General features: G+C 41.5%; 1 pseudogene; it reads left to right on the top strand.

Annotated features, from left to right (window-relative positions):
- Window positions 1-136: 136 nt before the first annotated feature.
- Window positions 137-245, top strand: LOC123325742 (annotated as a pseudogene).
- The last annotated feature ends 15028 nt before the right edge of the window (window positions 246-15273 follow it).

Here is a 15273-nt window from a genome sequence, read left to right as displayed (position 1 = left end):
AGTTTTTAGGTTTTCCTCATCTAAGTTTATCCATTTATTGAGTTACCAGATCTTTAGCCTAAGTCAATTGAAAAATTTCCCATTCTCGGGCTTTGAAAAAATTTAACACAGATCCTTGGTAAGAATACAAGGTTGATAACTCTGATTTCTCTTCAGAGTATGTAAATCTTTTGCTTTTTACCAAAGATTTCCATGGAAAGATATTGAGTTTTTAGCCAATTTTTGAGGCCTTATTTCTATGAGGCTACTTTTAAAAAAGAATGTAAGGTTGAATATAGCTGAAGAAACAGGGTTTGACCTCATGCTTCATGTATGAAATCTGAAATGAACCCAGTTACCTTATCAGATACGGACATGAATAAACCCTGGGAAACAAAGGGCTTAACACCTAGGCATCTGGCAAGGCTATGGGTGGGCCGGATACTAAATAACTGGGAGGAATATGATCAGAAGGTGGAAAGGTTGCTCTGTATTTCTTGTTTCTAAATTCACCACAGACTACCTCCAACTTGCAGGAAGGATCAAAGCTGGATGTTGATGAAATGAGTGTTCTCAGCTATGTAGTAGTTAGTTCTAGAATTCCAACCTAGAAATGACTTAAAAGCCCAGGTTATACCTTCCATTATGCTACCTCTCAGATGGTGCCATCAACCATTATTATCTCATTAGCTTTGGTGGGGGGAGAGAAAAGGCGGGGGTGGGGGCGGGCATTGTCAAGAGAACGTGGATGTGTGCCAGACCTAAATTGGTAGTGCAGTGGTGCCTCTTCTCTTGAGTACTGCCTAGTGTGGTGCATTATGAGTAATTGGGCTTGTTCTCCCCAGAGAAATTACCCACATTTTCTGTAAGTGATTACCAGATTAAGCATGCCCTCCACCTTTAACCCTATAGATGCACCATACTCAGTTAAAGAATTATTCGCTTCTCAAGCTCTACTCATTAGAACACTTACAAGTTTTGTCAGCAGCATTTACTCTGTGCCTCTGGAGCAGCACTCAGTATGGACTAGTGCTGGATTCCAGTTTCATAATTAGAGATGTGGACCAGATTGAGAACTGAAGTTGGACAATGATTTTTGCTTCTCCAACTCACCGGAATATTTTTGTTCTAAAATTCTGGTATGGAGCCTGGTGCAGTTATGAGAGTTAATGAAAGACTTTTACCTCATTTAGTAATTGTACTTCTTTTTAGACCAGAAAAACTAGTTAAGGAAGGAAGAGAATTTCTTATTTTGAATCTCTACTCTGTCAGGGTCTCAAAAACAGTGTATCATACCACTGAGGATATGAAAACAAAGTTAAGAACAACTCTTCTAGGATATGTTCTTCAAAGGCCAGTGCTGTCACTCCTTTGTGTGCTTTCTGGATTTTACCACCAACTGTCCATTTTTTATCTTTCTGCAAATTTAACCCTCCTTAGTGATGTTAGGAAGTTGACATGGAACAATAATGTTCCAGTAGTGCCCAGGCATTGTTTGGTCTTCTCTTTCTGTGCTCTCAGACCTTGAAGTCCTGGTTTATTCTCTATGCATTTATGCATCTATGTAATCCCAAACCCAATCTTAACAACTCATGCCTACTCTGGGACCCATCTCACATGACATCTTTTGGAAAACACTCTCATATGACAGCCCCAAATGTAGCCAACTACTCTTTTCCTGTGGGAGAGATGCCTGTGCTCTTTGGAGAATCTGGTGAATAAGAGAACTAGTCACTAAGGTGAGTTCTTAATCATAGGGGCCATCCAGGGGCGCCTGGGTGGCTCAGTTGGTTAAGCAACTGCCTTCGGCTCAGGTCATGATCCCAGGGTCCTGGGATCGAGTCCCACATCGGGCTCCCTGCTCGGCGGGAAGCCTGCTTCTCCCTCTCCCACTCCCCCTGCTTGTGTTCCCTCTCCCGCTGTCTCTGTCAAATAAATAAAAAAACCTTAAAAAAAAATCATAGGGACCATCCAATAATGTCTAGTGTGACATTAAAACTAAACTCAGCTTTTTGACTGGAGTAATGAAGGGGATATAAAATAGCGTTAGGCTGGCAAGGAAGGTCATGAGTCCTCGCTGATCATGTTTGGACTTGATGTTTAAAGAAAGAAGAAAAATATGTAGAGCAGAAATTATGAAATTTATAATCAGCCTCAGAGGAGATTGAGATTTCCTTGGATGTCAATAATTATGTAAACAAAAGATTTCTGTCATTCCACGGTTCATTTTTTTTTATTTTTTTAAAGATCTTATTTATTTATTCATGAGAGACAGAGAGAGAGAGAGAGAGAGAAGCAGGCTCCCAAGGAGCAGGGAGCCCGATGTGGGACTCGATCCCAGGACCCTGGGATCATGACCTGAGCCGAAGGCAGACACTTAACCATCTGAGCCACCAGGCGCCCCGTCATTCCACAGTTTAAAGACTGTTCACTTATCTTTCTTGGTCAATGACATAAAGCACTTGGTTGGGAAGGGGCAGTTCCTTGACTAGGGGAAGGAACTGGGTCTATCTAGTTCACTTCGCTATCCCCAACATAGTAGATGCTTAATAAATACTTGTTGGTTGGGGGTCCAATTTGATACTCAAATAAATCATATTTGCATATTACTATTGTACATACCATGCACAAACGGATGTCAAAATTCATTTAATTAGTGTGTGTGGGGAGTATTAAAGTTTTAAAGACCTCCTATTTAAGAGTTTTTAAAATTCAACTGTTTTAACCTGGGTAAACGTGGTAGGCTCCCTGGTGTTACTCCTAGCTTTATAGATTACACTCAAACCTTCTCCCTGATTGCAATTTCCAGCTGATCTTCATGCCCTTTTGTTCAACAATGGACCATGGTTATCCCATATCCTTTGCAAATGAAGTGAGCTAACTTTGCCAAAAGGCTAATCTGAGGATGTAGGAACATGCAATTAAATGTGCTCGTGAGCAGATACACACAGGATCTTACTAGGATGTGGTGATGCTTTGCTGGGCATGACTTGGTGTGTAACAAAGTTTAATACAGGGAGAGGAAAAACCTTGCCCTAATATTTATGCAAAAAGTCATTTGCCACCTAAATGGCAGTCTAAAGCTAGAAAATAAGTTGTAAATTTAGGATATTATACTACATTATGCTTTTCTCATTCCCTAGGCTTTGTCCACATTTTTAGGCTTTTCATTAGAGCCTCTCAACATCTGATTCCTATGTAGACTTTTACTATTTCAGAAAAAGTTAGTAAAGCAGATCTTCCTTATGTATGGATATACCAGCAACTTAAGCAATACTTAAGAGGAAAAAACCAACTTTGCCATCACCTTTCCTTCTCCCAAAGAACTCAACTGAAAAGGCAGTTTAGACCTCAATCCACTGAATTTAAATTTGGACAATTGAGTTCAGCCAACAATGGGGGGAGGGCAGGAGAGGCAGAAGGAGAGGGAGAGAGAGAATTTTAAGCAAGCTGCACACTCAGCATGGAGCCCAACGTGGGACTTGATTTCACAACCCTGAGACCATGACCTGAGCCGAAATCAGGAATCGGATGCTTAACTGAGCCACCCAGGGGCCGCCAGACAACAATTTTTATTTCCAGGGCACAACACATGGTAAATGTTCAATTACGTAACATGAAGGATGGATATATGTTTGATTCAGGCTAAAATTAGTAACAAATAGTGAGTTGTAATGTTAAGATCAGAGATTATCCCCAGAAAATCAAAATATATTGTAAAGTCATAGTAATTACTTTGATATTGGTGCCAGAATAGACAGATAGAAGGAACAAAGAATCCCTGTATAGGGATGCCTGGGTGGCTCAGTTGGTTAAGTGTCTGCCTTCAACTCAGTTCATGATCCCAGGGTCCTGGGATTGAGCCCCATATTGGGCTCTCTGCTAAGTGGGGAGCCTGCTTCTCCTCTCTCTCTGCCTGTCACTCTGCCTGCTTGTGCTCTTTCTCTCTCTCTGTCAAGTTAATAAATAAAATCTTAAAAAAAAAAACCAGAAGAATAGACTGTATAGTAAGGTCACATTCAGACCCGTGATGAATGGCTGGACTCTTAAGTATATGTATGATTTGGGGCTACTTGGCTAATCATTTGTGAAAAGTGATGTCAGCTCCCGACTTCTCACAAATCACAATCATAAATTCCAGATGGATTAAAGACCAAACTTAAACTTAAAAAACAAAGCCAAACTAAATTATATGAGCATGATAACAAGTATAAAAGAATATGTTTATAATGTTTATAATCTCAGGTGTAGGAAAGGCCTGAAAGGACACATACATGTAAACAAAATTTTTTTAAAAATCTGATAACTTAATTCATTTAAAACTTCAGGGCAATAAGAAAATAAATTCTTCCCTCTCCTCAGGATCAAGTCATAGCAATACTTTTGTTTTCCTTTTTTCATTCAGTCCCTAGAATTAAGATGCATGTGACTCACTCCTCTGTTTCTCAGTAATAGCTTCTGAAATAGGTTAACAATGAGAAATTTGCATAATGTAAAGTGGAGCTTTCAATTGACCATAACAACTCATTCATTCATTCATCCATTCAATATTTAGTGTTCTAAGCAGGATAGATCAGTGAACCAAATAATCCCTTATGGAATTTGCAGCCTAGCAGGGGGAGACAAGAAACTAAACAACAAATATAATAAATACATTACATATTATATTAGAAGTGATAAGGACTGTGGAAAAAAGAAAAAGGATAAGGAGTATCAGGAGTGCATGGGGTTAGGGGTAACAGGTTAAAATAACCAAAAAGGGTGGAACAGGGTCACTCTCATGGAGCCATGAAATTTGAGAAGGTAATAGAGTTAGCTAAGAAGATTATTAAGGAAAAAGTATTTTAGGCAGAGGGACTAGCCAGAGCAAAACTGCTAAAGAAATTCATTGTAAGAACTTAGCTTTGATCTGGGTGAAAAAGAGAGTTGTGTAGGGTTTTGGGTGATACTATTTGACTCACATTTTTTTTTTAAGATTGAGCATATGAATGGGGGAGGGGCGGAGGGGAAGGGAGGTGCAGAGGGAGAGAATCTTAGGCAGACTCCCTGCCAAGCACAGAGCCCAACATGGGGCTCGATTTCAGGACCCTGAGATCATGACCTGGGCCGAAATCAAGAGTCAGATACCCAACCAACTGAGCCACCCAGGGGCCCCTATTTGACTCACATTTTTAAAGGGTCTATTTGGACACTGTAAGAGGAATAGCTTGTAGGAGGTCAAGAGTAAGAGCGGGGAGACTTGGAAAGCTGTTGGAGTAATAAAGATAAAAGATTATGTGAATTCAACTGGAATGGTGAAAAATGGTGGGACTGGGTGTATATTCTGAAGGAAGAGCTAACAAAATTACCTAATGGACTGGGTATGGAATATGATGAAAAGGGAGGAATGAAGGATGGGCTCTAAGACTTCAGTCCTAAGGAACTGGAAAGTTGGAGTTGCCATCACCAAGAGGCAGTGCAAATTTGTAGGGGCGGTCGGTGGGGGTAAATCAGGAGTTCAGGTTGGATATGTTAACTTTGCGATGTCAGTTAGACATCCAAATGGAGAGTCACTTCCTCAAATATTTATTTTATAACCTCTCTCCTCATCTTCTACATTAATTCACTTTTCCCTTTGCCTTCTGTAAATAACCATACCAAACATAGGAATGGGACTGGCAAATAAAAATGGCTGAACTGGAAACACAAGAAGCTTGAAGAATAAGAGGGGCAAATCCTCTGTGAGATGGCCCATGCCTGGCTGCTCCTGGCTCCCAGAGCCCTTCTCAGAGCCACTTTCATTTAGATCCACTGTCTTGTTTTTTTTTTTCTGATTTTAACTTCTTTCTCTATTAATATTTACTATGCATACTGTGTAATTCTCCATTAGTAGATTTTTCATAAAGCCAGACTCTGATATTCCCTATGTCACAAGCCTCATCCCCTGCTATACCTTCTCCTCTTACTTGAGATCCCAGTTATATGGAACTATACCTAGGTCCCCAAGTACCTCCATTCCTTTACTTAGAGTTTTCTCCCTGTGGGACTCTTGATGCTGCTCTTACCTTACTCTTAACCTTGTGTATACAACTCCTACTTGACTTTCAAAGCTTATCTTTTTTTTTTTTTTTAAAGATTTATTTGTTTATTTGAGAGAGAGAGAGAGCACGAGTGGAAGGCAGGGGCAGAGGGAGAGGGAAAAAGTCTCAAACAGACTCCACACTGAGCACGGGGCCGGATGTGGGGCTTGATCCCATGACTCTGAAATCATGACCTGAGCTGAAACCCAGAGTGGAATGTTTAACTGACTGTACCACCCAAGCGCTGCTCAAAGCTTATCTTTGAAAAGCATTCCATGATTCTAATACCCCTACCCTTTCAGGCTGGGTTGGGTTACCCTTCTGTATTGTAATTCACCTTGTAAATATCTTCCATATTGCACTTACCATATTATCTTGTAATCTGTTTTCTAGTCTGTCTTCTCACTGCAGATTTAACTCCTTGAGGACAGGGATAGTATCTTATTCATCACTGTATTCTCAGCACCTGAAACTATAAACACTGAAACTGAACAAGGATCTCTCATTGTGGGTGTTTAACTTCTTAGAGCCAGTAATTTCTCATACCCTTTCAATATAATAAATCTTACGCCACTGGCTTCCTGGGGAAGAATAGAGAAGCATCAGTGAAGAATAATACAATGACACAAAAAAAACCCCACAAACTCCTGTCATGCAAGCCCGTGCCCTTGGTCATAAACTCAGAAAGAATCATCCAGAGCCTTTAGAACACAGCTGTGATTATACACAGCTGCTTTCAGGAACCCCATTCTTAGTCCTACTACTTCCTCCATCTCCCACTCAGACATCTGGTGGGTAGTAAAAAAGACAAGTAATCACAGAGATAGTGAATTTTTTATATTATTTTGTAGAAGATCAGTATATTAACCACATTTTAACTATTAAGAAGATCCACTCGGTAGTGACTTGTACCTGCAACTTACCCTCTAGCCCAATATACTTTGAATTTTTCAGTTTGGGTTAAGACTCACCTATGGCTACTTTTGGTTTGAGCTAATCACCTGGACTCATACTAGTGTCGATTCAGCTAGAACACAGTATAGCCTGTGGCCTCTCTATCCTGCTATGTGTTAGCCAACAGTTCATTTTAAAACACTTATTGTCATTTATTGTATAAGACATATATGCTCATTATAGAAATATTTTAAAAAGCAAAATCTGTTATATTTAAACATTTTCTAAGACTTGCCAACCATGCTATGGTTGCAGTTTGCCTTTTTACAAGTTCTGAATAAAAATTCCTTTCACCACCACAAAGAAAGTTAATCTCAGGGGGATAAAATCAAGTTGTTCATAGTTCTTGTGCATGTCTTGTTCAGCTGGTATCTACATGACAATTTCTCAGCTGATGAATTCCTCTTTGATAAGTGATTGTCTTCTCTTGCCTACATCTGATAAGAATAACGTCAAGTCCCTAAGGTTACTAAGAGGATGAAATTAAGAGATATAATAATATTTTCCTTTTTTTAAAAAAGTAAACTCTATGCCCAGTTACTATTCTACACCTGGACAGACGCTGAGCAGGGTGAATTCTTGAGGGCCTTGGAATCTCAGAGTCCTGAGATCAAGAGTTGCATGTTCTACCAACTGAGCCAGCCAGGTGTCCCATATTGTATTATTCATACCATTTTTTTTACAAGAGAAGAAATATGGTCTGCAAAATCAGATCTGGGAAGACCTGAGGAAAAAAGAGCACGCAAGTGAAGAACAAAATTCTGCTACTCAAGATAGAAGGGAAGTAAAATATAAACCTGAGGAGGACAGCAAACATGTAGTCATTGGCAACATGAATTAATGTTCACTCATCCTGAAGAAGTAACTAGACAGAACTGTGACAAAAGTTCATGCTGGACAACTAACCAATGGCAGTTGTATAGTTTAAGTTTGTGGGATTGGAATCAGACAGACTTGGGTTTGAATTCTGATTTTGCTCCTTACTATCATGTTACCTTAGGTAATTGCTTAACTTTTTAATTTTTTTTTATTTTTTATTTTTTATTTATTATTATTTTTTAAATTTTTTTATTTTTAAAGATTTTATTTATTTATTTGAGAGAGAGAGAATGAGAGAGAGCAAGCACATGAGAGGGGGGAGGGTCCGAGGGAGAAGCAGACTCCCTGACGAGCAGGGAGCCCGATGCGGGACTCGATCCCGGGACTCCGGGATCATGACCTGAGCCGAAGGCAGTCGCTTAACCAACTGAGCCACCCAGGCGCCCCTATTTTTTATTTTTTTTTAAAGATTTTATTTATTTTTTGACAGAGAGAGAGACAGCGAGAGAGGGAACACAAGCAGGGGGAGTGGGAGAGGGAGAAGCAGGCTTCCCGCTGAGCAAGGAGCCCGATGTGGGGCTCGATCCCAGGACCCTGGGATCATGACCTGAGCCGAAGGCAGACGCTTAACGACTGAGCCACCCAGGTGCCCCTGCTTAACTTTTTTAAACCTCAGTTCCCATATTTATAAAATGGGTATAATTGGTATAATGGTACTCACATCATAAGTTGATGAAAGAATTTTATAAGACAATGTAAATAGAGCATATTAGCACGGTGTGAGGTGTACACTAAGGACTCAATAAATGTTAGCCCAGGACATGACAAAAGTGGAGAGGGGTAGTCTTGATGACCTCCCCTGAGTAGTTTGTCACTAGTGTTTAACCAGTCAGTCCAATATTTAATGACTATTTATTTAATACTGTGCTAGGTCTTATGGGGTGACACATGGTCTCTTCTCCCCCAAGAAGCTTACAATTAAAAAAAAAATTAATTCCCATGAAACAATTGGAGAACAATTAGTATGGACAATGTAATGCTCAGAAACAGAATATCTTAGAGAAATCAGATAAAGAGTTTGAGAGAGCTACATAGATATTCTTGAAAAAATGGGTTTTGACTGGAGTGGGAAGGAGTAGAGAAAGAATGCCTCAAGGATAATGTGAAATAAATGCCTTGCATGGAAAGGATGGATAGAGTATGGTTGAACATAGGCAAGAAGCAAGTCTTTTCAGGTACAGTTGAGATACACAGTTGAGACAGCATGACTTTGGAATACCTTCCAACATATTATCCCTGCTTGTTGATTCCTATTTGGTTCCCTTAGGTCATTTAGCCCTTAACACTAGGCCATGAGGCTGGAGTACAAAATAAGAAAATATGACATAAGAGAAGGACCTTCTAGATGGAAAGGGAGCTGAAAAACTTTTGGTCCTGGAAGGGAGAGAAAAGAAGGAGAGAGTATGGCAAGACTTGAGGTATGAGTTATCTTCCCACTCTCCCAACTCTACCTTGGGGTCAAAACAGAGGAGAGGAGGAATCAAGGATGGTAGAATCATCTAGATGGACTTAGGCAACTCCCAATGCAGGGAGTTTCTTCTCAGTTCTCAAGGCAAGGCCTGGGAAAAATCATAAACCTCTCAGGGAAACTCCATATTCAACATGGCACCAGAGCAATATGGGGCCATAGGTAGTTTAGAAATTGCTAAGAAGTATGAAGGTCTGAAATAGCACCATCATTTCCCATAGCTGGTGTGTGGTATTTAATGAAAGCAGAAGCTCCTTTAAACCAGCACAACACAAACGTACTGAAATATCCAGCAGACTGGCAGAGGCCTGGGGTCAGGCTATGTGAAGCTGCAGGGGAAGGACCATGGATTTCAGTGGAGGAAAGGAGGGGTCCAGCATGAGATTTGGAGAGCAAGGTGGGACCATCTGAAAACCAACATAGGACACAGCAGGACCAGACACAGGATATCCAAAATCAGAGGGGAGCCAAAGTTCTGTGCCCTGCTCCTATGAGGATATGTAAGCTCCCCCTACACCCAGAAGCCATCTTGGAAAGAAATCAGGGAGAGAGAGGTCTTGAGAGTGAAGAAATAGCCTGAACAGGGAGTTTACACTTTGAAATGACTAAAATGACACAGTTACCTTAGGTTACACAGTCAGGCAATGGTGGAGCCCCAGAGTTTATGCCTTCAGTTACTACTCTACACCTGGACAGACGCTGAGCAGGGTGAATTCTTGAGGGCCTTGGAAGCTTCCCAGAGAAGTTGGATTGGAAGCCATAGGTATTGGTATTAGGAAGTGGATTCTGAGCTGGAGAGCTATGTGGTATTTAAGGAAGACAACTCTGGCAGAGCCCTACAGGACAGGGAGGAGAGGGAAATCTGGAAGCAGAGTAAAATAAGACATCAATATCTGTAACCCAGGCCAAAGTGATAAGAGCTTAAAATAGAGTGGTTATAATAAAAATAGAGAGGAAGGAACACATCCTGGACTATTTGCAATAATAATAAAACTAGGGGCGCCTGGGTGGCTCAGTCGTTAAGCGTCTGCCTTCGGCTCAGGTCATGATCCCAGGGTTCTGGGATCGAGCCCCGCATCGGGCTCCCTGCTCGGCGGGAAGCCTGCTTCTCCCTCTCCCACTCCCCCTGCTTGTGTTCCCTCTCTCGCTGTCTCTCTCTCTGTCAAATAAATAAAATCTTTAAAAAAATAATAAAACTAGTAGCAGAACAAGTACTTACTATATGCTGGCACTGTGCTGAACATTATCTCATTTAATTATCACAGCAACTCTATGAAGAATTAACTATTACTTTTCCTATTTTAAAGATGAGAAAATGGAAGTAAAGTAAGATTAACAGGCCTCATGCCACACAGCTGAATGTGGTAAAGCCAGGCATTACACCAGGATGGGTCTAATGATGGAGCCCAGATTCTTAGCCAGTCTACTTGACCATGATGTGGCAACATGACCAAGTGGCTCCTGACAACAGGAAAAGGTGGTGGAAGAATCAGAGATCCCACTGAGAACTCTAGGTTTGGAGATTAAAATGGTAACTCTATTGAAAGAAATGTGTAGTTGGGAAAGAGAGGAAGTTTAAAGGGGGGAATGAATTTTGTTTCAAATGTGTTGAGTAAGTCAATATGGTATACATATTTCAATTTCCCCAGGGCTAAGATGGGATTTAACGGGACACAAGTGAGTTTTTAGGCCCAATCTATAAATTAACGGTGTTAGTTTTAATGGGGAGGAGATAGTAAAGCCAATTTTCAAATTTAAAGACACACATTATTTTTGTTAACTTGATCCTCTGTGTTGCATTTACATGGTGATAAGTAATTTTTTAAAAGATTTTATTTATTTCTTTGACAGAGAGAGAGACAGCGAGAGAGGGAACACAAGCAGGGGGAGTGGGAGAGGGAGAAGCAGGCTTCCTGCCAAGCAGGGAGCCTGATGCAGGACTCGATCCCAGGACCCTGAGATCATGACCCGAGCTGTAGGCAGACACTTAACTGACTGAGCCACTCAGGTGCCCCATACATGACAATAAATAATTTTTTTAACAAGTAACATATTTCCACTCCCTGATGTCAGGGACGTTCACTCAGTCAAGTGACAGGTGAATTTGAAAAATCTAGAGAACATAAGTTATCATCGTTGTTCTGCATTCTGCAGAAAACCTTGGTGGTAACTTGAGTCCCTTGCAAGGCTCAGCTATTTCCAGATGCTGGACCCCGCCTGTGGTTACTCAACAAACACCTTCACCCTTATTTATTATATCAAATAAGTTGTCAACAACCCATAGTCCTGCCTTCTTCATTACCAAAAAGTCTGAGTCAATTGCTGAGGTAATCACCATAGGTAACTACACTAGGACGGTGGCCAAACTACCCAGAAATGGAATGAAATGGACTATTGGGCAGTGAAGTACATTACCGACTGGTCAGTCTCTGTAGACAGGGGCTCTTTCAGCAAAAATAAGGAAGGCAAGAAAAGAGAAGGGCCCTACTTGAGCAGACATAGGCTTTTTAAATAGTCATAATTGCTTCTGTTTATTGAGCTCTGACTGTGCCCAGAAGTGAGCCAAGCACTTTCAAGAATTATCTCCTGTAATCCTCACAACCCTGTAAAGAGGTACTATTATCATGTCCCCTTTGAAGATGAGGAAACTGAGGCTTAGGGAAGGGATGTAATGTATTCATGGACACAGGCTAATCATAGGGACAGGATTCAAACTCAGGTTTGAGAATCCCATAGTAATCCAGTCTCAAGATAGCTCCAAGGCTTGGACTGAATCCCACACCACTGCACTAATCTGCCTTGTAAGAACAACCACCATGACGAAATGCCTTTGACATTTTACAGACCCAAACTGGACTAGTCAAGTTGGCATCAAGGGAAGTACCTCTGAGAATGCACTGCTGGTCGGACTGGCCATACAGTCAGCATCAGCCCTGCCCCTGGAATGCCAAAACTCCCTCCATGCATTGTCAGCCCAGCAACCTGAAACCCATTTCTGTTGACTTTGAGACCTAAACCTTACATAACCCTTCACTGTCTCTACTTCTTTTACAGGCCCATGATTTCATGCCACGATAAAGTCAAATAACCCAGGCATTGGTTTCTGTTGCAACAGCTGAACACACGCCATCAAGGGAAATCATTGTCCTTTTGTCCAGATCAAACAACCAAGCATGAAACTATGATGGAAATGTATGGCATTTCCCTGGGGCTGATGTAATAAACTTAGCTGCCCCAGGTGCCCAGTCCCTGTATTGTAACTTGGATGGCCAAGTTTTGGGACTAGTGTTAGAGGGTGAGTTAACCTGGAAGTCATTCTCTCATCCAGAAATGTTGCTACTGTTCTATCAAGTTCCTTAGAAACCAGACTGCTTTTAGCTCCTGGTTTCATATCTATAGACTTATTTGCTATAGGTCAAAAGTTGAGAGTAGGCATTGACTTCCAGATCCTGGGATAACTACCCCCAAGGAAGAAACGATGTCTATCCTGATATTAGACCTATTAGACCCTCTGGGAGGCATCTTCCTTACCCCTTCTTGAGAGAATAAGTGTCATTTTCAAGGGACTGTGAGTAATTCTCTGGGCTAGGGCTGACGGAAACAGCCACTGTTTTGAATTTTGGAACTTAGATTAATGGTTATACTCAGCACTTCATCTGCCCCAGTCCTGAGGTTTTGTTCAAATCACGGGACACATTGTCTCATTCTTAAAAACTGTCCAAATGTTCTCTTTTTGAGAACATATTGATGCTATATTTACAAGGAAATGGGGCCTCCCATTTTCCTCCCTCTAATGTAAATCTTGAGTTTCTGCCTTCACAGAAACTCCATTTTATTGATTCATTTGTAGTTATTTATGGGGTCATAAATAATGGGCTGCAAAAAAAGATGGAGGCACAAGAGAAGGAGACCAAGATCTCTGTAAAGCAGCAAAACTCTTACCTGACCCAAGTCAACACTTCTCAAGAGATGAAGCCATCTCTCATTCAGGGCTTCTGGTGAAAGTAGAATAGCTAAGCCACGTAGTCATCCTTAAATTCCGGCCTGGCCCATTGCCTTGGTACAGGATTTTGTCAGCCAAAGTTAGAGAACAGCCATAGCTTGCCTTAATGATTTTTGCCCAAAGTCTGTCCCAGCCAATGACAATCCAAACTAGAATAATCATTTACATCACCACAAACTGATGCAGAATGACCTGATTTCCTGTCAGGTTCTGAATAAACCTTCTATCATCTATCACCTAGAGATGACTCTTCCTCTGGTTTAAACTGTTTTTCAGGAAGTTGCTTGAGCTCATTCCACATGTGAGTTGAACCTTCCCAGAACAGGCAGGGAATTTTCAGGCACAGGTGGAGTCCTAGGTCCTGCAACAGGGTTTTAGGTGCTATGGAATTATTGAATGCAAACCAAGGAAGGGTTCTCCTTATCTCTTTGTTCAAAAGACCAGAGGGGGCTTCAGGCCATGGCTAAAACCCAGTCACAGAAACTCAGTGTGGAATGTACTCAGTCAACTAGAGAATATTCAGCAAGTAAAGAAAAGATCAGAATGACATACTCTTTGTAGAGAAATAGTACATGCCCTTTTAGTAGAAGTGGAAAAGGCAAGACCCTTCTGGGCAGGCACAGGGTGTATAGGAAGGGAACACAGTTTAGAACCTGGATTCACCACTGGATGATGTGAGGGAAATCACATAATCTCTTTGGGACACAGTTTTCTCATCTGTAAAATGGGTTTGATAGTACCTACCTCACAAGGTGTATAAAGATCAAATGAAGCAGGTGTTTTATATGGTACTTGGCAAGTAGGACACACTTAAAACAAATGTTGGTTTCCATCTCCTATTCTGCTTCCTAAAGTTCACATTAATCCCAGATCATTCTGGGTTCTACCACCCTCAGACCTGGGCAAGTGAGAGGGCCCTGCACTTTGGAGAGCTTTCATCAAAGTTTTCTAAATCCCTCTCTGGTGATTGATGGCAGTGTTGTCCAGCTTGGACCTGGTCCCATATGGGCCCCAAACTCTGTTTTTGACTCTTTCAGGCACTCTAACTCTCCATACCTTTCCCTCTCCAACATGGGGTTAACCAAATGCCCTGAGGAGCTCTAGGACTCACATCTATGGGGTTGTCCCTGGGCACTGTGGCCAGGATCAGGTTTCTGGAAGATGGCCTGGTGAACAGATTACTCCAATTGGCCAATGTGATATTTCCTTGAGGGATCCTGCAAGACTGAGCTGCCAGAATGGTGTTGACATGCTGACTTTGGGTGATTCCAATTTTTATTTAGATAAGGACCCTGCAAAAAATATTTGCTCAGGGCTCTGCAAACTATAAGGGTGGCCCTGCTTTTAGGAACCCAGAAATACTTGTCCCCACAGGTGGTTGGACTTATGTGGGATTTAGTAACATAGTAATTATTTATATGCTAACTTTCAAAATTATCAAATGTTTGGGCTCTAAAAAGGGCAGCAATTTAAAACGTTGCTTTTAAGTTAAAATTCTAATATCATTCTCATTTCCCTCCCCTTTCTACCAAGGTCCTGTCTCTCTCACAGTCACCAAATCCAGTCGGTTCTAATTCTGCATGTCTCTAACAGGTAGCCCCTTCTTTCTGTCCCTGTTGCCTTAGTCCAGATCTCTAAGGTGCCCCTTTCCCCCTGGACTATTGCAATGGCCTCACAGCTTCCAGATTCTTCCCACATCATTCAGTCTCCCACACTGACTGGGAAGGAGGAAAAGCCAGTATAAAAATGGGTTACTGGGCGCCTGGGTGGCTCAGTTGGTTAAGCAACTGCCTTCGGCTCAGGTCCTGGGATTGAGTCCTGTGTCAGGCTCCCTGCTCAGCAAGGAGTCTGCTTCTCCCTCTCCCGCTCCCCCATCTTGTGCTCTCTCTCTCTCAAATAAAATAAAATTAGAAAAAAATGGGTTACCATCC

The sequence above is a fragment of the Neomonachus schauinslandi genome, chromosome 9 (genome assembly GCF_002201575.2).
Source record: "Neomonachus schauinslandi chromosome 9, ASM220157v2, whole genome shotgun sequence".
Classification (NCBI taxonomy): Eukaryota; Metazoa; Chordata; class Mammalia; order Carnivora; family Phocidae; genus Neomonachus; species Neomonachus schauinslandi.
This window is presented reverse-complemented; position numbering and strand designations above follow the sequence as displayed.